This window comes from Pongo abelii, chromosome 8 (assembly GCF_028885655.2).
Source record: "Pongo abelii isolate AG06213 chromosome 8, NHGRI_mPonAbe1-v2.0_pri, whole genome shotgun sequence".
Taxonomy (NCBI): Eukaryota; Metazoa; Chordata; class Mammalia; order Primates; family Hominidae; genus Pongo; species Pongo abelii.
Window position 1 is genome coordinate 3,828,422 of NC_071993.2, and position 22,715 is coordinate 3,851,136.

Genomic DNA, 22,715 nt, shown 5'->3' on the forward strand with positions numbered 1-22,715 from the left:
CTCGTATATTTTACAATCCTACGGCCACTACAACATCCCCGTTTTACAGTTTTGTTGATCAGATAAAGAGCCTAGAACACCCCAAGTCCTGCTGGAAGCTCTCCTAGAAACAGAATTCCAGAGAGGCCAGCACCTCCTCCCGGAATGTCCCCCAGTATTTGTCTCTGTGGTGCGAAAGCTCTGGTGCGTGGACCAGACACAAGCTGGCCTGGTGCAGGTTTGGTGGAAGTGTATGCTCAGGTCTTTTCTGATTCACTTGGTGATCCCTCCTTGTCTCACTGTGGCTGGACACAAACAAGGAAATCCTCACAGTTCGGAGTCCGGTGGGTCTCACAAAAGCCCAGAACACCCTGATGTCCACATGGTCATTTCCAAACCTCAAAGCGACATCTGAGTTGCAAAGTTGAAACTGACGGGGAATCGTGTGTCTCCTTCCCAGCTCGAGGGTCCCTTGACACGTTAGAAGGGCTCTGGGGGAAAGATGGCCTGAGATGAGAGTTACAGGCATCATGCTCCAGAAACAGAATTGACAGCAAAGGGCTTGAGGAGTTTTTGCTATTCCCTATTGACTGTCATAGAACTTGGAAGCTCGCCTGTGGAGCCTGGGATCCATCACCTCTCATAACAGACATTAAACTGATGTCATTATTCAATGTCATTCGGTGCCATCAAAACAGGACCTGCTTTTGAAGGCCAGCCTGGACTTGAGGCTGACCTTTGCCATTTGACCAGCCACCCGAGAGCAGACATGTTCCCCAACTCTTAATTTCTTCTAAAGACGTGCTGACCTGACAGGATTGGTTTAGGATTAAGTGAAATGATGTATGGTCAGCTCATAATAGAAGCTCTACTAAATGTAAATGCTCTTTTTTGTTGTTTTTTTCACAGCATGGTGACAAATTGCTCCCTGGAAGATCCTGCATATGTGAAACTGGGTGGTGGTGTCACCTGCTGACAGCGGTGGGTTTTTCTTCCCTTGGGTGCCATGAGGGTGAAGAGCCGGGGCAAATACTTGGAGGACAGGCACTTGGTTTGGTTCCGTTTTCTACATTTCCATCTCTACTGGGTTATCGATCCACTGGGTCACATATTGTCCTTGAGATGCCCACAAGCCCCAGGGATCTACCAAAATGTCCCTCTCAACAGCAGTGACTTCCTGGTCTTAGGGGGAGACAGTTAGCAGGATTGTGTCCCCGAAGTTCCACTCAACCCCTCCTTCTGACTCGGCACTTGTTCTTCCCACCTGGTCTCAAACATAGACTATCTTCATAGACTTCTGTGCTTGATTCCCCCCTCCCCTAGAAAACATCCTGGTTGGGAGTGGAGACACATACTCACACAGACCCACAACCGACACAACACACACAAACACACACTGACACAGAGGCACACATATACGTGTTCACACACATACACAGACACAACACACACAAACTTAGAGACACACAGATACATACACACACTAACACATACACAGGCACACATACACATGTTCATACACATACATAGGCACAACATACACAACAGACACAACACACACACCATACACAGACTTACACAGAGACACACAGACACATACACACACTGACACATACACACAGGCACACACATATATATTCACACACATACACAGACACAACACACACAAAAGACACAACACACACAAACTTACCCACACAGAGACACACAGACACATACACACACTAACACATACACACAGAGGCACACATACACGTTTGCACATATACATAGACACACACAGATACACACATTCACACACAGAGACACACACAAACACACTAATATATACAAACACACAGAGACTCATACACAGACACACACACAGACACAAACACACACAGACACAGACACACAGGCACAAACACAAGCACACTCGTTCACACCCAAGAGGGCCTTGTGGCTACTGTGGCCACTAGTTCATGAGATGCTGGAGTCTGTCAGCTGGCTGAAGGCAAATTATACCCTGCATGAGTTATCAGGTTGGTACAAAAGTCACTGCGGTTTTTGCCATTACTTTTAATGCAAAATCCTCAAAACTTTTGCGCCAACCTAAAAGCTTTAGATTTATTTTCAAATAAAGTATTGTTGTGATTAACAGATTAATAAAAACATGCCAGGTCTTAGTTTTAATGATTAACTTTGGGGACTGAGTAGACAGTAAACATTTGGCTAGAATTTCCTGTCCTCAGATACCGTGCGATTGAAAGAAAATCCGCTTGGTGATGTGCTATTTATAACACTATTTTAAAAGGTTATCTTGTTCAAATGCAGCATGTGCTTGGGAGTTAAATCCCAGAACCGCCTGACCAAGAAAAAAAAAAAAGGTGCTTTAAAGTAGCATGTTGTCATAGTAGCGTGAAAATGTTAAGGTGTGACTGGCCCTATCTGAAATGAACACATTCCCACAGTGACTGCAGCCTCTGTGGTGAGAAATCCCGAGTCACTCTCACGAGTCGAGAAGCCCTCACCAGATGGCAGGGCAGGTAGTTGCTTCCTTAGTGCTTTCAGGTAAAATCTTACATGACAGAGCACAAGAAAACATGTTACTCTAAAAAGCAAACTGACGGAACCTGTCATTTAAAAAAACTAAAATTATACAAGACTCTTCATGTCTCAAGGAAAATAATGGAGAAGAAATGTCAGGCGCTGTGGTTTTTCTGAATAGATTTGAGCACATATGCACCACAAGCCATTTTTTAGGAAAGTCAAATTTTCACACATTTACAGAAATAATTTGCTTCAGATCTGCAACGAAGGCTTGAAGCCACATGTGTTTTCTAAACTGCCAATCCAGGATAATGTCTGGAGTATCTTTTTTTTTTTTAAATACCTAAATTAGATCTATGCAGAGTGTGGAAACAGCAGATAACTAGCAATACAGAGTTAGTAGAGGAAAAAAAAGGAACTTTCTTGAAGCATCTCCCCTCCCCCAGACAAAGTAAAATGACTGTATTGTGCTGTTATCGACAGAGTTGCACGCAGCAAATGCTCGAATCATTTCAGAGATAATGAGACATTATGTTTCTTAGTTCACTATTTAAAAATATAAAACCAACAATTACAGATGGAAACTATTCATTCTGAGATTTATGGAGGGAAAAGCAGAAAAACAACAAAAAAGTCCATGTCTTTCTAATGGCTGCGTACACTGCAGATAACTGAACCACACAAAGGGAGCTGGTGTTTACAGAGAGAAGCCAGCAGGCGAGGAAGATGTGCTGTGGGTTTGGGCCTGATTCTGACACAGTCTCAGCCTCAGGGAGGCCTCTGTGGCTTCTGTGCGTAGACACCACAGCCATCACCTCCCTGGGTCTCTGATCTTTCGTGGTCTTGCAATAGTTTCCAGCAGTGGGAGACCCCGCTACAAAATAAATGGTACGTCAGGCAGAGACTTATCTCACTAGGGAAGCCCATGATTTGCAAGAAATGTCACACGTCTAACTACGGAGACAGGAAAGCCTTGCTATTTGAATCATTTAAGTCTGGGTGGGTGTACTAGTGAACATCTAATCATAGAACTTAAAGAATCTTTTTCTATTTATTTTCAGCACTTTTCAGCAGCACAGGCATTGTTCTGGAGTAGCCCGTGAACTGTAAACAGATTCTCAGTATGCAACAGGCAAATCGCCTTGGGTGTATACCTGAAAATTTAAGTGTTTTAAGCCCTTGTCCTGAGATACATTTTTTAGATTATCAGTTTGCACTGTGTAGATGTCAAAGCTTAATAGACAAAGACAAACTTCAGCCCAGCCCTGGTCATAATGAACAAAATTTCTGAAGTTAATAAAATCCTTAAAAAGTACATTATAATGTGTTTAAAAAAATCCATTTTTAGTTAATAGCAGTAATGCTACTATTCAGTGTTATAAAAGGTTTTACAACCAGATTCAAACACTAGAATCTATGTCCTTCGAAAACATTAAACATGTATTTACTTTCATTGAAAAATACTCATTTGATTTTATTTGTGAAAACATATTTTGCGGTATTTAAATATTGACGTATTAAATGAGAAATTATCTCCTGGTTCCTAGAAAACATTAATTAAAATCTCAAAGGCTTTATCTCTATTTTACATGTTACTCTGAAGAAAATGTATTATTTAGAAAACAAACAGTGTTGCCATGTGATAGGTTTTTTTTCAAATGAGACAACACAACGGAATAAAATATATGATCTGTAGCTGCTGAGGCTGAGTCAGTTCCTGTTTCAATAACAAGAGTGTCATCTGCTAAACTCTAACCAGCACAATTTGTCACTGTGGATGTGGCTTTATTTGTACATGTTGCCAGAAAGTTCTTAGGGAAAATACACTCATAGTTTTCATACCAAAAAAGAAACTTTTGGTGAGCAGTTCTGGCTCTGGCTGTGGCCTTGTTTATTATTTATGCTGTAACCAATGCTTCCCTAATGGAAGGGTAATGCTTGCCTAGCTACATAAAATAATGCCTCAGTTTTCTCTGAGGAATTCATAATTTGCTCATGTCACCCCAGAGCTCTCACACGCTTGTGCGATAGTTTTCCAAAGAGTGAGCAGTGCTCCCCAATGGCATGGCAGAGAGAACTCCCAAGCCGAGAATCAGAAGACCTGCAGTTTTGTCTGGCTTTGCTAAGTGACTTTTGGATCTTGGACTTCGTTTTCACATCTACAGAATTATGCCATTGAATAACATGTTCTCTATGCTTTCTTCTAGCGAAAAACTCTCTTAATTCTTTTTCTAGAATCATGAAATTAAGTTGGCAGTCTTTGCTTGGTCAGAGCCTGATGTTTCCTGAATTTAGAATTTGGTTCCCCCGAGACCCACTGGACTAATTTAAAATGATTCATCCGCGTGAGTCATTGCCCTGCTGCCTTCAGGATGAGATGTCTATCTATTGTCTTGCTGCTACCATTTTTACAAATAACTCCAGCTCAACAGCTGCAGACTCGAGACCCTGCACCTGGTGACATCGGCCGGAAGATATCAGCTGGCTCTCTGCAGACACACCTGGAGGGAGGGTTTGGGAGGAAAGGGGCTGAGGCCTCCGGTCTGACCACCTCTGAAACACCATCCCAGGCTGTCTCTGAGGTTCATGTGGTTTGGGTCAGATTCTCATTAGAATGAGAGGCATTTCAGGGACCTTCCAGGTCCTGAAGGAAGCCACTGGGCAAATAATTGGGTGTCACATTCCTTTTAGAGCCAGAAGGAAACAACATCCTATCAGAAGGAAGGGGAATTTCCTGCCATGAAAAGGAATCTTAGAGCAAAACCGAGTCATGGTTTTGCCCGAATTTTAAAATCCTGTTGCTTATATGGAAGCATATGGGTCCTAACAATTTCTCTTTCAAAATCCTCATAATGAATGACATTATGGCCACGTTTCTCCCTCAAGTGTATCTTAAAAATGCATCTAGAGTCTAACTATAAAGGCATCATTCAGTTGTAATAATTAACATCTTATTTGCATTCAGTACAATTCTAAGTTGTACATAAGTGTCTAATCTGGTGATGGGCGTTGTATGATTGCTAAGTAAATATTTGCCGTTGGTTATAAAGAATGAATAGGATGGGCACGGCCCTGTTTTCCTGTTGTCGTAGCCCAGGGTTGCCTTCTCTATAAACTACGTGTGACTGCAGCTGAATCAGTGAAGCCGTCACCACTGGTCTCATGCATCACGGTCCTGTGGACCTGTGAGTAGTTCCAACACTCCCATGTGGTCAGCCTGCTTTACCTGAAACTCAGTTACATAAACCTGTTGAAGAAAATGCTGCTATGTGACCACTAACAACTTTCCAAATGCCCTGTTTGCTGCTCAACCTGATGTTCCCAAGGAGAGACTTGCAAGTATTGTAGGAAGCACCACCCTCAGGGAATGAGCTTGCAATCTGCTTCTCTGTGGCCATGGGTCAGTCCCAATGCGAGCATGCCGAAGAGGACCCAGGCTGATGCTGAGGTTTCCATCAGTTCAGAATGACTTGATCCTTCCCTACCAGTTAGAACCAATTAGGGTCTCTGGGTGCGACGAAGACCACGAGAAATGCAGAGTCTACTCCTGAATTGCTTTGTTTCATCAAATGTCTGTGGCTAGATATCAACTAGGGTTGCCATTCCTGCTTCACTTCAAATCAGACTGATAATTGAGTTCTGCAGTTGTCTCCAGCTGGTCCTCCCTTCCAGGCCCTCTCTCTGCCAGTCTGCTCTGTGCTTCAGGAGAATAATCCTCCTGCCATAGATTGATCGATGCCTGCACACTGCTTTCACTTCCCATTTTAAGATCTCATCCCTCCAGGCAGCATCACTTGGTTTGGAATCTTGGCTGTGAATTGCCAAACCTCAAGCCCCCTCCAGGCTTACTTAGCTCTGCCTCCCTATAACATCCCATAGCTCCAGCCATATCCGTCTGCATCCCAGCCCACAGTGTGGTCAAGAGCTGTAAACTCACTTCTCTCCTTCTGGCTTGTTTTTTATATGGACTGACTGTCCTGCTGGCTGCCTTTGCCGATGAGGGTGATGCCTTCCACAGAGCTCAGACCACCTGGGAGAGCCACTTCTGTCCACCCATCCCTGAGGGGATGCAGCTCTGTCCCTTCTGCATGCCTCCTGCACTCTGTGGGTGTGCTCTTGGAGAGTTACCCTGCGATCTACACTTTCGGCTGCACCACGCTCTGTAGTTAAGAGTGTCTAAGGTGACTGTTTCCCTACCGCACAGAACACTTGAGATCCGTGGTGTGACAGGAAGAGCTTTCCAGCTGTGTCGCCTTGGGCCGTCTTACTCTCTGGGCCTCAGTTTCCTCATTGGTAACATGGAGCACTGAAAGCTACGAACAAGAGCTGTGAGGGTGAATGGAGGATTCATGCCAGAGCCTGGTGGGATGCCCCTGCAGAGCAGATGCCCAGGAAACCCTCCTGCCAGCTCCTGGGGAGCACGGGAGGCGCTGGCTCCTTAGTTCTCTATGGAAGGACGGTTCTGCACCAGATATTATTATTAGAGTCTCATATTTGGAATTCTGGACTTGTGTACTCAACAGGGGCCTCAAGTCCCCAGTGTCTCTCAGTAGTGACAAACCCAAATAAAAGATCCTGGCAAATGATTAGCAGCCTTTCCTGCTGCTGTGCTCATAAACGCTGTTGCTATTTTTGGGCCAGCATTGTTCAACCTGGATTTAGTTCTCCTTTGCTGTCTATTTTGGCTCTGACCTGCTCTGAAAGGGCAGGCTCCATGCCGGGTGTCACGCTCGTGGCTTCTCCACGGTCTTTGTCCAAATGGACTCAGGGAGGATATCACCAGCAGAAAAGTAAAAGATGAGAGGACTTGAAAAAAATATCTTCCATTCAGAATCTTTTTAAAAATATACTTTCAAACAAAGAGGTCTTATAGAAAGCATTTTGCTTTTTCGTTTAAAGCTAAAGAAAATCAGAGTCACTTAGAAATGTGAATTATTGGAGGAAGAGAGGAATGGTTAAGATCATTCTACAGGGTCTATAGGTACTTATATATCCCAGTGTCTGTGTGTACATGTGTGTAGGTCTGTGTATGTATGTGTGTCTGTGTGTGTCTCTCCGTGTGTCTGCCTATATGTCTGCATGTGTGTACGTGTGTATGTATATCTGTGTATGTACATGTGTATATATGTGTATGTCCGTGTGTATCTGTGTGTGTGCATGTATGTGTATATGTGTGTCTGTATGTATACATGTATGTCTGCTAATCTCTTTGTGTGTCTGCCTGTATATCTGCGTGTGTGTGTATGCTCTGTGTGCGTTTGTACATGTCTGTGTGTCTGTGTATACACATGTGTGTCTGTGAGTCTCTCTGTAGGTGTCTCTCTGTGTGTCTGCCTGCATATCTGCATGTATGCATGTGTGTATGGTCTGTGTGTGTTTGCATGTGTGTCTGTGTGTCTATGTGTACGCATGTGTGTCTGTGAATCTCTCTGTGTGTTTGCCTGCGTATCTGCATGTGTGTATGCGTGTATGGTCTGTGTGTGTTTGTATGTATGTCTGTGTGTGTGTACACATGTGTGTCTGTGAGTCTCTCTGTGTGTCTGCCTGCATATCTGCGTGTGTGTATGTGTGTATGGTCTGTGTGTGTTTGTATGTGTGTCTGTGTCTGTCTGTAATTCTTTATCTACTCTGTTTTCTGAGCAGGCTGGTCGTTTGAATCCCAGGAGAGAATTTTCCCTTATACTTACTAAAGAAGTCTGTCAATACAGTAGAAGCACAATGTAAATGTGGGGATTAACACTTTGAGATAATTTTAATCCACTATCATTCACCCTTTCTGAAATGCACTGCCTTGCAGGCACCTACGTTCCTGCTACAGGACAAAAAAAAAACAAAAAACGGTGGTTTTATTTCCATTTCTTCGTTATCACACTGTTTCCGCTGCCTGAGCTGCACAGGGAGGCATTTTGTCATTTCACTGTAGGGGTCTCCTGTGGCCCCGAATCTCATGTGTTTGTGTCCCTAGGAACTGCAGCCCCAACCATGTCATGAAGAGGGGCTGGCACGGGGGCTTCTGGCTGCGGCACACACACGTGTTAACCTACAGGGCTCACTTCCTGCCCACAGGGGCAGAGTGTTTTTTTCTTTTTTTTGAGACGGAGTCTCCCTCTGTCGCCCCGGCTGGAGTCCAGTGGTGCGATTTGGGCTCACCGCAAGCTCCGCCTCCCGGGTTCACACCATTCTCCTGCGTCAGCCTCCCGAGTAGCTGGGACTACAGGCATCCGCCACCACGCCCAGCTAATTTTTTTGTATTTTTAGTAGCGACGGGGTTTCACTGTGTTAGCCAGGATGGTCTCAATCTCCTGACCTCGTCATCTGCCCTCCTCAGCCTCCCAAAGTGCTGGGATTACAGGCGTAAGCCACCATGCCCTGCCGAGTGTTTTTTATTGATCATTCAGTGATTCTGAAGGGAAGACAGTTCTACTCTCACTGCCAGTGACAGGACAGCCCAGGAGAGCAAGGGCAGGCTCCTCTCCAGGTATGGCTGCTCTCCATGGCCTGGGTCATAGTCTGGAGATGACTGAAGCGTTAGTCTTGGGGCTGTTGCTTGTGAGAACTGTGGAGGTGTGTGTCACTATCAGAATCGGCCAGGCCCATGCCAGGGTGAACTGGGCTTACAGGAAATGCACTCACAGGTGAGACAACCTTTGGCACCAGCTCCCAACTTTCAGTTCAGAGAACGGTGAGTTCCCGGTACAGGGAGTGGAAGCTGATGTCATTGAAAAGATATTGCCTTGCTTTGAAATCAGCAAGCGTGGTCAAAGTTCTCCAGTATATACACACAGATGAAAAATGTGACTCTGAATCACCATGGGCAGCTTTTTGATAAACAGATATTCCAAAAAAAAAAAAACCAGCAACAACAACAGAAAAAACAGCCCATGTGTGGTTTTTCTGAGAATGCTACACAGCTTTCATATGTGCATTTTGACCCTATTTTCACTTACAACTTTCTCATAAGATACTGTTAGGAGTGAAAAGCCACAATTAGCTCTAGGCCAAGAGTGAATAATTTCAACAGCCGCTCTAAGATGGTTTATATTTTTGGAGCCATATATGGGTGAAAGTAACGATTTCCACAGGAGAACAAACAAAAGGAGATTTTTGCACACAACAGGGAAAAGAAAAAGGTTTAAACTTTCACATGTGAAAAAGTTCAAATTCCCAAGCCTTGCTAAACACAACCCCAGGTAGTTTTAAAATTTGCTTTCAATAAAAATTTATTTGAAATGAAACGCTTTACTAACTTTCATGGCTAAATCAGGAAACACTGCTTTCACTAATTAATATTAAACAGTTGGCGAGCACAGCACTTCTGGATGTGTTCCTTCTTCATAACTAAAAACTGGTGAAATTGTAATTGAATTCTGATGATAATCTTAATAGCATCATTCTCTACGTTGACTCCTTAAAGCAATTTTATATTTGCAAATTGTCTTTGCTTTCCTTTTAGCTTAGTTATATAACTTGCTTTGCTCAAAGAGTAAAATTAAAGTCTTACTAATGTCAAATGATTTTGCTTTTCCTGTGTAAACATAAATATGTTAAGAAATGTATAGCAAGTTATCTTATTTTAATAGAGACTCATCAATGCTAGTTATTTAGTGCCTCTCAATAGTATTTCTGGCAAACTGCACATGACCTTCCTCATAGAATGAGGAGTGGGCATTGAAATGAATTTCTAAATTGTGGCATTTCCTGGCATGATGTCAGTTGGCTTAATCATCTAAACTGTCAGCTCACACCCTTGACAGCCAGCTCAGGAGCTGGGGAGAGTCCAAATTTGGTGTTTTGAAGGAGCTCACAGGGGTCTCTGGCACTTAATGATCACCTTGAAAGTCATCGATTTCAAAAAGAACATTCCACTGTGGAAGAGCAGCCAAGAGAAGCAAACCTCAGGCACACACAGTCTGTAACAGAAACCGAAACTCCTAGCAGGAAAATACCATGACCAGCAGTGACAGAGCCAGACAATTTCAGTGAACTCAGCATGCAGAACTGTGCGGGGAATGGCTGGCCCATGAGAGAGTTATTATTATTAAGAAGTGAAAAACATTCTCTAAAATGGTGCTGTGTCAGAGTTAGTTTCCAGAAGGCTTGCTAACCTGCAGGGGCTGGGGTAGAAAGTCATGCTATAAAAGGCATAGGTGCAGCTGTGACGTCGGACGTTTCCCTGTGGATGAGATGCCCACACATTTCAGGACACATGTACTATGACATTTTGGGTGCAGAGAAACGCTGCACCTTTCAATACTCAGCTCCTGTCTCTCTGCCATCAATTTTGTCAAATGTCAAAAATCATCTATTCAGAGATGCCTATGTAGAACAGAGGAGGGGACGCTGAGTATTTAGGAGTCAGTTTCCTAACTCAGCTCATCACCCTCTCACTCAGGACAACTTCTGCTTGCCTAGTGGGGAGAAGCTTCCAAGTGCAGTGTGGGCACTGGAGGAAATGCCTCGGCCACAGTTCCCATGGAAATCTCGGGGATTTAAGTCTTTAACCAGCCCCCCAAAGACCACAACCCTCCCTCCACCATCCACTGACAGCTTTCTTGGCTCCCCAAGCCGTTGTCCACGGAGTCCTCAACTTATCTTCTCTGCTGACATTTCCCCTAGTTGTGGTGGTCATGCCCGCCAGGGAGCTGCTCCCTCTAAAGGTGATCCTCCCCCATCTCCGGGCCTCACAGGCATGGCTGCTCTGGAGACCACCATGAATTTCCTCTTCTAAATCACGTGGGATGCATCCAAGGGCTCCTTGGAGCTCAGCCCTTGTTAAAAGAGTGCAGCTTACAGACTGCACGCTTCTTTGTAAAAAAAAAAAAAAAAGAAAAAAAAAGAAAAAGAAAGAAAGAAACTCTCGTTGTATTCTTCAAATTCTAGAAGGAGGCAGGACTTAAAAAAAAATTTCCTGTTAATTCAAGTTCTTCTCCTTAATGTAGAAATAAACCGTGCTGAAATTCCAGTCACAAAGGCCATTGGCGCAGGCCTTCTTAGTCAATATGTATGGCAGACTTTTGAGAGCCTCATTCGCCTGTTTATGATAATAATTAGAAGATAGTACAGGTTAGGCATCTCAAATCCAAAACTATGAAATAAAAAATGCTCCAAAATCTGAAACGTTTTGAGTGCCGACATGATGCTCCAAAGAAATGCTCACTGGAGCATTTCGGGTTTTGGATTTTCAGATTTGGGATGCTCAAATGGTACATTTATGATGTAAGCATTCCAAAATCCAAAAAAATCTGAAATCTGAAACACTTGGGTGTCAAACATTTTGGATAAGCAATACTCAACCTATATACACCTATCTATTTGTTCCCAGCTGGAGAGGAAAGAAAAAGTCAACCACACTGATATACCAGCAAATATGTACCAAGCATTTCTGAGTAAGTACAAGTTGTAGAAAGTCAGGGATACCAAGAAAGGACATGAACAATCCTGAAGCAACTTCAAAATGCAGATAACTGATTTTTTTTTTTTTTCCAAGACTGGTTCTTGCCATGTTGCCCAGGCTGGGCTTGAACCCCTGGGCTCAAGTGATTCTCCTGTCTTGGCTTCCCGAAGTGCTAGGATTATAGGCATGAGCCACCACACCTGGCCTGGTAACTGATTGTTTAAAGATGGTAAATATGTAAGTATTTATGATGTGCACAGTATCTTGATAAATGCTGTTAATATAAATGAGGGTACATTGGCTCCTCTTCTCAGGGAAATTGCAGATTAAGGTAATGGCATAATCTTAGCTCCCAAAAGACACTCGATTCCTCTTGTAAATGCTCTGATTCTCTTGTGTGGTCACATAGCCGTTGTGTTAATACCAGGAAAGTTATCAACAGAATCTTCCAGATCAGTGGTTCTGTGTTCATTTTATCCACTCATGCCTCATATCTTCATTAGTAACACTTCTCATTCCTGCAATAATTCTTCACCAAGGCCACGGACCACTTCATGGGGCAGAACGACATCAACTTTTTCCTCGCTGGAGCGGAAAGAAAGAGTCACTCTGAGGAATCAACCCTCCCCGAGTTCTGACCTCGTTGGGACACTGCCTTGCAACGTAGGTTACTTCAGACTCCTCAAACACAAAGTACTGCTGCACATAATGATAAAATACTTGTGCAAATTAATTTTTAAAAGCCTTTGCCCATAAATCTAAAACTTGTAGATACATAAGAACTAACATTTCTTTCCATTTTATAGAAGTCCTAAGGACTGGACCTCTTCATTTACAGAAGGGGCCCTGTGTTGATACATCTTGCCCAGAGACGTTTTGTGTGCTGACCTGTCATCTGGGCTCCTGAATTAATTTGCCCCCTCGTCGCAGTTACGCTGAGCACTACAGAAAGCCAATTGGTTCATTGTTGTAGATGACAATGATAGCAGTTTCATAAGCACTCAGGACCCCATGTGCTGGGTTGGTTTTCATTCTGCAGCTCTTCACCCTTATTCTTGGATTGGGGCTGTGTATTAGTCCATTTTCACACGGCTGTAAAGAACTATCTGAGACTGGGTCATTTATAAAGAGAAGTTTTATTGATATGCCACACATTTAAAGCATCAGATTGCGTGAGAACTCGCTCACTATCAGGAGAACAGCATCGGAGAAAACCATGATCCCATCACCTCCCTCCAGGTCCTTCCCCTGACACGTAGGGATTACAGTTTGAAGTGAGATTTGGGGGGGGGAAACAGAACCAAACCATATCATGCTGCCGTCAGAATAGTGCCCCCCCGACCCATCTATCTCCTGTTGCTGCCTTTTGTAATTCCTAAGTTTCAACTGTGCTGGTAATCATGATGTCTCTAGATGGCTAAAGAGAACAAGCTCTGCCTGAGAGGAGTCCATCACTGCACATGGGAAGCTTCTTTTTGGTCGTTGGTTCTGGCCTCTCTTTCAGGGGTCTGCTGTCACTGAGCACGACAGGCCTGCTCTACACAATCCATTCACCTGTGTTTATAGCCTCCCCAGCCCTCGAAGCCCATGTAAGAGAGAAAAGGAGGATGATATCAGAGTGATGCAATGAGTTTATGTTGCTTTCGAACGTAGCTACCACATCTTCTCACAAGTTCTTACGCAGTCCGTCTTTCTCAGCTGGCTTTAACTCTTCCTGGTGTGATTCTTGTTAGAGGGCAAACATCTGGGATGGTGGTCACAGATTGTCACAGATAATTGACAGCAGGAAGCATAGACTCAGCTGCGACCATGGTTTGGCTCTGCGACCCAACTTTCTTTCTTTGTGTGTTTTCTGGAGCAGATTGAAATTCACTTGCTTTCCAAAAAATATCTGAGGTCCAAACAGTTCAAATTAGTAGGCTTAAGTTGTCAAAGACTCCAGGAAAAGGTTGTACTCTCTCCATTTAAGTAGGAGAAAAACATACTTGCATATCAATTCCTGAACCACAGAAACTGCAAGATAATAAATATTTGCTGTTTTAAGCCATTAAGTTAATTAAGGGATAATTTGTTATGCACTCGTAGCTATGCCAGATGAAAAGGGCTGATGCCATCAAAATACGGAACCATAGATGGAAATCCTAGGAATTTGCTGTCTCATTGATTTGATAGTGAATTTTTGCACATGAGTTTATCTTATATTAATTAACGTTAGCAGTTCGTGGAAACCTGAGAGTGTCACCATCATGACACTGCTCTTCCACCTCTTCTCTGTCTATGCAGTCTTGTCATGTCACTTTGTATGTTTACATTTCCAGCAGGAGAGGCATATTTTTGGTCTAGGTAATTTCCCCAGACACTGTTTCCTGTGTAGCTCAGGACAAAAAGACAATTTATTAATATCTTGTTAGCCATACACCCAGGCAAAAAACCAAAATTGTATTATTTTTGCTTGAAAGAATTTGGAGGAAGACAGAGCCACTTACTTTAGATACAAATCAGCCCATGCTCCTGGTCGATAAGAAATGGACATGTCCTGTACGTTCCTGACTTGCTTTTCTCTTTGCTTCCAGCCGCCCATTGGTGATTTCCATCCAGCTCGCGATTCTGTGCTGTTCAGGTCACGTTAACAGACAGCAACCAACTTGCCAGACAGGTCCCACAGTAGCAACAGATGGCTGCGATTACATAGGGGCACCTAGCCAAGCTCTCTCAACCCCAAACTTAACATCACGACTCTGATTCTGTGGGATAGTAAGGCAGTGCTGACGGGGGTTGACAAGTAACACAAGAGCATTTCAGGGCCCAATTTAAAAAAAGCTAGATAGTGATATTTATTTGGCATAGAAAAATTAGAAAATACAGCTAAACAAAGAGGAGATCCTACAAATTAACTTCTACTCACAACCTAAACGTAACTGGTCACTGGGAAAAGCACCTGGCCGAGGGGATGAGAGTCAGAACTAACTCCTGTGAAGCAGAGGCTCCTGGGGGATGGGGGGCGGGGGCAGGGGGGACAAACATTATGCTTTTCCCTAATAGACGACGTTATCTGCAGAACCTGTGGATGCAATGACCACTGTGAGCACTCAGAGCACGCAGCTTGCAGGTGTCCATTCTCTATTTCAGGCTGTGGATTTTCAGGCTTGGGATGCTCACGTGGCCTTTTTATAATGCACGTATTCCAAAATTCAATAAAACCTGAAATTCGAAACCCTTTGGTCCCCAGCGTTTCAGATAAGCGATATTCAGCCTGTATAAGCCTATCAGTTTCTTCCTAGCTGGAGAGGAAAGAAAAAGTCAATCATATTGGTGTATCAGAAATATGTACGGAGCATTTTTGAGTAAGTACCAGTGGTGGAAAGTGAAGGAGACCAAGAAAGGACATGAACAATTCTGAAGCAACTTCAAAATGCAGGCAACTGATTTTTTTTTTACGTAATAAATACATAAGTATTTACAATGTGCAAAGTATCTTGAAAAATTCTATTAATACAAATGAAGGTACATTGACTCCTCTTCTAAGGGAAATTGCAGGTTAAGGTAACAGCATAACCCTAGATCCCAAAGGACACTGGGTTCTGAGTTCTGCTTGTTAACACTCTGGTTCTCTTGTGTCATCACATGGCCGTTGTGTAGGTCACTATCAGGAGAGTTTTCAACAGAGGCTTCTAGATCAGTGGTTTTGTGTCCAGTTTATTTACTCATGCCTCATACCTTCATTATTAACACTGAAGGTTGGAGAGAAATGAGGTTGAATCGCTGCTATTGAAATTAAAATATCTTCCTCTCTAATCTGTTATTATTTCAGATTTATATGTGAGGGAAACCAACATGTAGAGAAGTTAAGAAATCTTCCCCAAATCACACAGCTGGTAAATTCCAAAATCAGAATTCAAGCTTCAGGGAGTTGAATCCCAAGTCCAGGGACCTGGTTTCCATAGCTCGTCATCTCTATCTCTGATGTTTTCCTCCCCTCCAGTCCCTGCTGGGACCCCTGGGGTGCTCACGGGGCATCTAGCTGTCTATTTTCACAGTCACACACATCTTTAATTTATCAAGGTGGAATAGTGTCTACCATACTGTTTTAATTCTTCTAAGAATGTAGCCTGTATATTATCTATATCAATGAATTAATATCTATTTCTTTAATTGTAAGGTCTACATAATTGTATGAAAACAATGTATGAATGCATACTCGGCTTACAGTGACTATCCCCGTTGCTGATGGGGAAGGCTGGGATTAGAAGTGCTGGAAGACAGGACACATACGTTTTTAAGGCTTTCTATATATTTTCTCAAATTTGCTTAAAGTGACATCAGTTTGCACTCACATCAACTGCATTTTGGAGTGGACACAGGGCGTTGATTTTACAAATCTGCCGCATTTGAGGAGTGTTTGTTCTAAGGCTTAAGCCACTACAAGAACGCACACTACAATGATCAAGCCACACAAGTCCTCTGGTGACTCATGAGGTTGGAGAGAAATTGCTGCTGTTGAAATTAAAATATGTTCCTCTTGAATCTGTTATTATTTCTGATTTATATGTGAGGGAAACCAACACTTAGAGAAGTTAGGAAATCTTCCCCAAATCACACAGCTGGTAAAGTCCAAAATCAGAATTCAAGCTCAAGGGAGCTGACTCCCAAGGCCAGCGGCCTGGTTTCCACAGCTCGTCGTCTCTGTCGCTGATGGTTTCCTCCCCTCCCATCTAGCCCTGCCAGGACATATGGGGCACTCCCTGAAGGGGAGCCTTGATCACCTGCTTTTTCTTAAATGACACAAGCTCTGGCCACTTGACTTTGTCTCGTTGGCCAGATTCACCGAAGCACTTAAAACATAATGACTAGATTCATTTTTCATGCACAGAACATTCGAGGATCCTGAATGCAAACACTCTTGGATGATCCAGAAGTAGTTCAATCCATAGGATAAATATAGTCTATTTATTTATTATTTATTTATTTATTTTATTTATTTTTTATTTATTTATTTATTTTTGAGACGGAGTCTCACTCTGTTGCCCAGGCTGGAGTGCAGCAGAGCTATCTCGGCTCACTGCAACCTCCACCTCCCGGATTGAAGTGATTCTCCTGCCTCAGCCTCCCAAGTAGCTAGCTGGGATTATAGGCATCTGCCACCATGCCTGGATAATTTTTGTATTTTTAGTAGAGATGGGGTTTTACCATGTTGGCCAGGCTGGTCTCAAACTTCTGACCTCAAGAGATACACCAGCCTCTGCCTCCCAAAGTGCTGAGATTACAGGTGTGAGTCACTGCGCCCAGCCCATAGGATATTTTTTGATGTGGTTTTTGGTGTAGAATATTTTAGCATACTAGGATGTGCTCTGAGAAGTCCCTTATAGGTCTTTTCTATTGCTGCAAGATAGTCACACGTGCAACGAGTGAATAGAAGTGCTTCTTTTGCTTTCTTTTTTTGGCTGTGCAAATACACAGAGCAAAAAAAAAAAAAAGCTATTTGAAAAGAATCTACTAGTCTGTGTTTTTTTTTATTTATTTTATTTTTTATTTTTTGAGATGGAGACTATTTCTGTTGCCCAGGCTGGAGTGCAGTGGTGTAATCTCAACTCCCTGAAACGAACTACTCTGTTTTTTGAATTCTTGCTTCTTCACGTCAGTGCAGTGCGAGATGCATGGTGAAAGGCACACCTGTGTAAGTGACATGGCATCTGCTCCTACACACTCAGACAGTTTAAAGGACTTAGTGTTATTCCACCTTCATCAGGGTGCAACCCAAAACTAACAGAGGGACAAGAAGGAAAACCCAACTCCACAACAGATCACCTTGACAGGTGATCTACAAGGTGATCCCCAAGGTGATCCAGAAGTAGTTCAATCCATAGGATATATATATATATATACATATAAAATTCTATTTTTTTTTAGAGCATCATCATCCAAGGTGATGCTCTAAGACATGTGGGTGTGGAATTAAAGCCGGGTTTATAGCAGCATGTTCTAGGAATAGCACTGAATCTGTTACCTTTACTTTTTTTCTTCCATATTTCCACATTTTCTTTAAAAGGAATCCCAAGAGGCTGGATGTTATCTGTACCCTTTTCCCACTGGCATCTGGAAGAACCTTAGTTAAGGAAAGATGTTTGCTGCACTCTCATGTTTTTTTATGTTTATGATGCTAACCCCTGCTAGTCACTATTGCTTTGAGTTATGGCCTGAGTGTCTACGTCCCCTTCAAAATTCTTATGTTGAAATCCTAACCCCCGATCGTATTAGGAGGTGGGGCCTTTGGAAGGTGAGCAGGACCTGAGGGTGGAGTGCTCGTGAATGGAATAAGTGCCCTCCTAAAACACTGGTCAGGGGGATATCCTCACCCCTTCCACCATATAAGGACACAGTGAGAAGGAGCCATCCATCTATGAGCCAGAAATTCAGCCCTCACCACACAGAACCTGCCAGTGTCTTCATCTTGGACTCCTTAGCCTCTGGAACTGAGATAAATAAGTTTCTGCTGCCTATCAGCTACCTGGTTTATGATATTTTGTTATAGCAGACCAAAGACACCATATGACAAGTTATCCCTTAAATTAAGTAACTTAAAGCAACAATTCTATTTTTTCTTATGATTTTGTGGGTCAGAACCATGGGAAAGACTCAAGTGCACGGTTCTTAGCTGTGGTCTGTCATGCAATTGCGGTGAGGTATCAGCCAGGGCTGTTGTCATCTGAAGGCTGGACTGTGGCTCAGACACAGGCTGGGCATCTGATGCAGCCTGTTTGCTGGAGCTCAGCTGGGGCTGTTGACTGGAACACCTACAGCAACCTCCCAGAAAGGTGGTCTCAAGGTCATTGGACTTATTACATGCTGCTAGCTTTTGCCAGAGCAAACATCTCAAGCATATCATGTACAGGATAAGGGCTGCACAGCTTTTTCTGACCTCATATTGGAAGTCCTATAGTGTCACATCCAACATAATCTGTTGGTTGAAGGAGTCACACATTCAGCCAGGGTCAAAGCAAAAAAAAAAAAAAAAAAAAAAATCATAGACCCCTACATCCCAGTGGGAGAATTATCAAATAATTTGGTACTTTTTAAGCAGTTGTGAAGAATATTATGTTATGCACTTTCCCAATTAAACTACATGTTTTTTTAAGTGACCAACTTGACATTAGTGTGTGGAGATGTGTTCTTATGTCAACCTGCCCATAGAAATTCTGCTCACAGAATAATGAGGCATTGATATCACTTCATTGATTACAAAGAACTCGAAAACTATGTTATCTCTATGATTCTCATTCCAACTCAGGGTTGTACAGATTATTCTGTTTCCAATGAACAGACACTGAAGCTCAAAAAGTGCAATGACCTGCCTAGTGCTCCATGATGCCTGGTCTCTCTTGTCTATGAACCAACTTCCACTTCTACTCAGCAGAATTCCTTGCACACTTTTGACTTAAGCTTTTGTCAAATGCTTGCTGTACAGAAACTGTCTGTAAGCACTGCATACCGGAACTGAAATAATCAGAGCCTGTTGTTATGAGCCATGGAAATTGTCCACTTGGGGCTGTTGGACTGGCAGGTGCTGTGTCTTGATATGACACACGTGTCGGGTTGGGGGGGGTCAATATTTGCTAATTACAATTCAGTTTTATGTAGGAGGCTTTTGACGGTAAACATAAATTACTTTTCTCATGGATTAGCTTTAGAGAACATTTCAGTGACAGCCATAGAGTCACTTTTCTACTGGGAGATGAACATTGAAGTAGAATTTACTGGCCTCACTCCTTTTTACACATACATCCACAAGTATTTTATTCCTGAAGTCTCAGTTACTTGTCCAGTTTTTGACTTGAGTTTCTGGGGGTTTTTTTTAAAGCTTTTTTTTTTTTAAATAAAAATTATTATCTTTTATTGTGGTAACATAACACCTAACACAAAATGTACTGTCTTATCGCTTTTAAGTGTACAGTTCAGGGGTATTTAATACATTCACAGTGTTGTGTAACCACCACCACCCTCCCTCTGCATAACTCTTTTCACCTTGTAAAACTGAAATTCCATACCCATTAAACAGTAACTCCCCATTTCCTCTCCCCTGACAACCACCATCCTGCTTTCTGTCTCTATGTCTTGACCATTCTAGGTACCTCATATAAGCAGAATTATACAGCGTTTGTCGTCTTGTGATGGGTTTATTTTACTTAGTGGAATGTTCCCAACATTCATCCATATTATTGCATATGTCAGAATTTCATTTCCTGTTTTCATGGATAAATAATATTCCACTGTGTGTATGTACCACATGTTGTTTACCCATTCATCTCTTGAAGGGCATTTGGCTTGCTTCTACCTCTCTGCTATTGTGAACAATTCTGCTGTAGACTTATGTGCACCAATATCTCTTCAAGACCCTACTTTCGATTTTTTTGGATGTACACCCAGAAGTGGAATTGCTGCATCATATGATAAATCTATTTTTAATATTTTCAGGGAACTCCATGTTGTTTTCTACAGTGGCTCTACTGTGTTACATTTCCACCAACAGTGCACAGAGATCCAGCTTCACCCCATCCCCTCTATAGACTTGAGTTTTAAGGAAAGATTGAAACATAAGGCAGCTGTTCGCCTGTTCCTTGTCTTTCCTGACATCTTCTTTGCTGTTGTTGGCTTTTTGTTTTGTTTTGTTTTGTTTTTTGAGATGGAGTCTCACTCTGTCACCCAGGCTGGAGTGCAGTGGCATGATCTCTGGTCACTGCAACCTCTAACTCCTGGGTTCAAGCGATTCTCTTATATATTTCTGGGTTACATGAGAAAATTTGATACAGGAATGTGAAGAGGACTAATCACATCAGGGGAAATGGGGTGGGTGGACTTCTGACACATAGAGAGTGTTCATTCAGGCTGGCCGCGGTGGCTCACGCCTGTAATCCTAGCATTTTGGGAGGCCGAGGCAGGCGGATTGCCTGAGCTCAAGAGTTCGAGACCTAGCTAGCCAACATGGTGAAACCCCATCTCTACTAATATACAAAAAACTAGCCGGGCACCGCAGCATGCGCCCATAGTCCCAGCTACTCGGGAGGCTGAGGCAGGAGAATTGCTTGAACCTGGGAGGTGGAGGTTGCAGTGAGCCGAGATCATGCCACTGTACTCCAGCTTGGGCGACAGAGCGAGACTCGGTCTCAAAAAAAAAAAAATGTGTTCATTCATTTCTTCTTCTTCCCCTTCCTCTTCCTCTTCCTCTTCCTCTTCCTCTTCTTCTTCTTCTTCTTCTTCTTTTTTGTATTAAGCACAGGTCCATTCCCACTCTAAGGTTTCTAATCATTAGATCCTCAAGCTGTCCAGGCCTCTGTGACATTGTTTCTCTTTCTGAAGACCTCTCTTCCACCACAGGACAAGGAGGAGAAACAGCCAGCAGTGTGATTCCACCGTAATCCATGAAGACCTTGATGCTGAAAAATACACTCAGGGATTCCATCATATGCCATCCCCACGTGCCTGTGGTCACAAAGTTTCTAGACATAGAAAGTCACAGCTCCCCACAGAAATTTGGGGACATCTGTAAACATACTGTAAAATAACAGATTCCGGCAAGGCACAGTGGCTCACGCCTGTAATCCCAGCACTTTGGGAGACCGAGGCTGGTGGGTCACCTGAGGTCAGGAGTTCGAGACCAGCCTGGCCAACATGGTAAAACCCCGTCTCTAGTAAAAGTACAAAAATTAGCCAGGCATGGTGGCGCATGTCTGTAATCCCAGCTACTCAGGAGGCTGAGGCAGGAGAATTGCGTGAATCTGGAGGTGGAGATTGCAGTGAGCCAAGATCGCACCACTGCACTCCAGCCTGGGTAACAGAGGAAGACTCCATCTCAAAAAATAAAAAATAACAACAGACTCCACTGCTCAGCAAGAGAATGAAGATTAATGGAAATTACAATGGTTAGGAAAATAACCATCAACCATCAATTTGGATCACACTTTCGTGCTCTCAGGGGTATACCCCATCTCATTCCAAATAGCCCCACCTAGGAACATTCTAGAATACCTGCACATCCTTATCTCACATCATGGCTTCCTAACATCTTCACAGGGAGCGCCTATGCTCCTTTTGGAGTGAAGTGGGCTTTCCAGCACATTTATCTCCAGGATAAACATAGTCTAGAGCTCATTACGACCCCTTAGCAATATTGACTGCATATTTTGAAGCTACGTCTGTGGAGTGTCACAGGGTCTGGCTGGGCTGGTTGTCTCTGGCAGGCCTACCGCATGGAGGCCCAATGGAAGGGTTCAAAGAAAGATTTCAATCAGACTTAAGGCAAACACTTCAATTCACTCCATACTGGTGAACACGCTGCCCGCACGCTTATTGGAAGGCTGCCTGGATCTATCACTATTACTTCCTAATTGACTGGAATCTATTGAACTTGCAGCTTTGTTGACAGTGCACGAAGAAGTACTATTAATCACAACTACCTCCATTGGTGAACACCATTTATCTCTGTCATCCTGTGTGTTTAAGAACCATCTTTGCACTGAGATGATCCCAGCTCCAATTACAATGATCATTATCTGATGTCACCTTCAAAATGTGGCTCAGCAAGAGCAAAATCTGTAAGGACAACACCATGGTGACCAGTGGTCCAACCCACAATGGGAGAAGTAGAGAGTTGGACAAAAATGATTTCGAGCTTTCAGAGGTGATAGGAGTTAAATAAGTGAGTTTATGATGTAAGCACACTTGAATGCTCCTTTAATCTTTAGAGCGGGGGCCACTGATCTTTGTTAATTTCCACAAAATCTCTGCAAAGCTGCATTCTTCCTGGATTACTCAAAAAAGC

At 43.1% G+C, this 22,715-nt stretch overlaps 1 long non-coding RNA gene across 1 annotated transcript in view; it reads left to right on the forward strand.

Annotated features, from left to right (window-relative positions):
• LOC129048147 (uncharacterized) overlaps nucleotides 1–3,818 on the forward strand; it is a 22,167-nt gene extending 18,349 nt beyond the window's left edge. The window contains exons 2-3 of the long non-coding RNA XR_008510246.2: nucleotides 889–960; nucleotides 3,570–3,818. This is a non-coding gene — a long non-coding RNA (uncharacterized LOC129048147). The remainder of the gene's footprint in view (nucleotides 1–888; nucleotides 961–3,569) is intronic.
• Nucleotides 3,819–22,715: the final 18,897 nt, after the last annotated feature.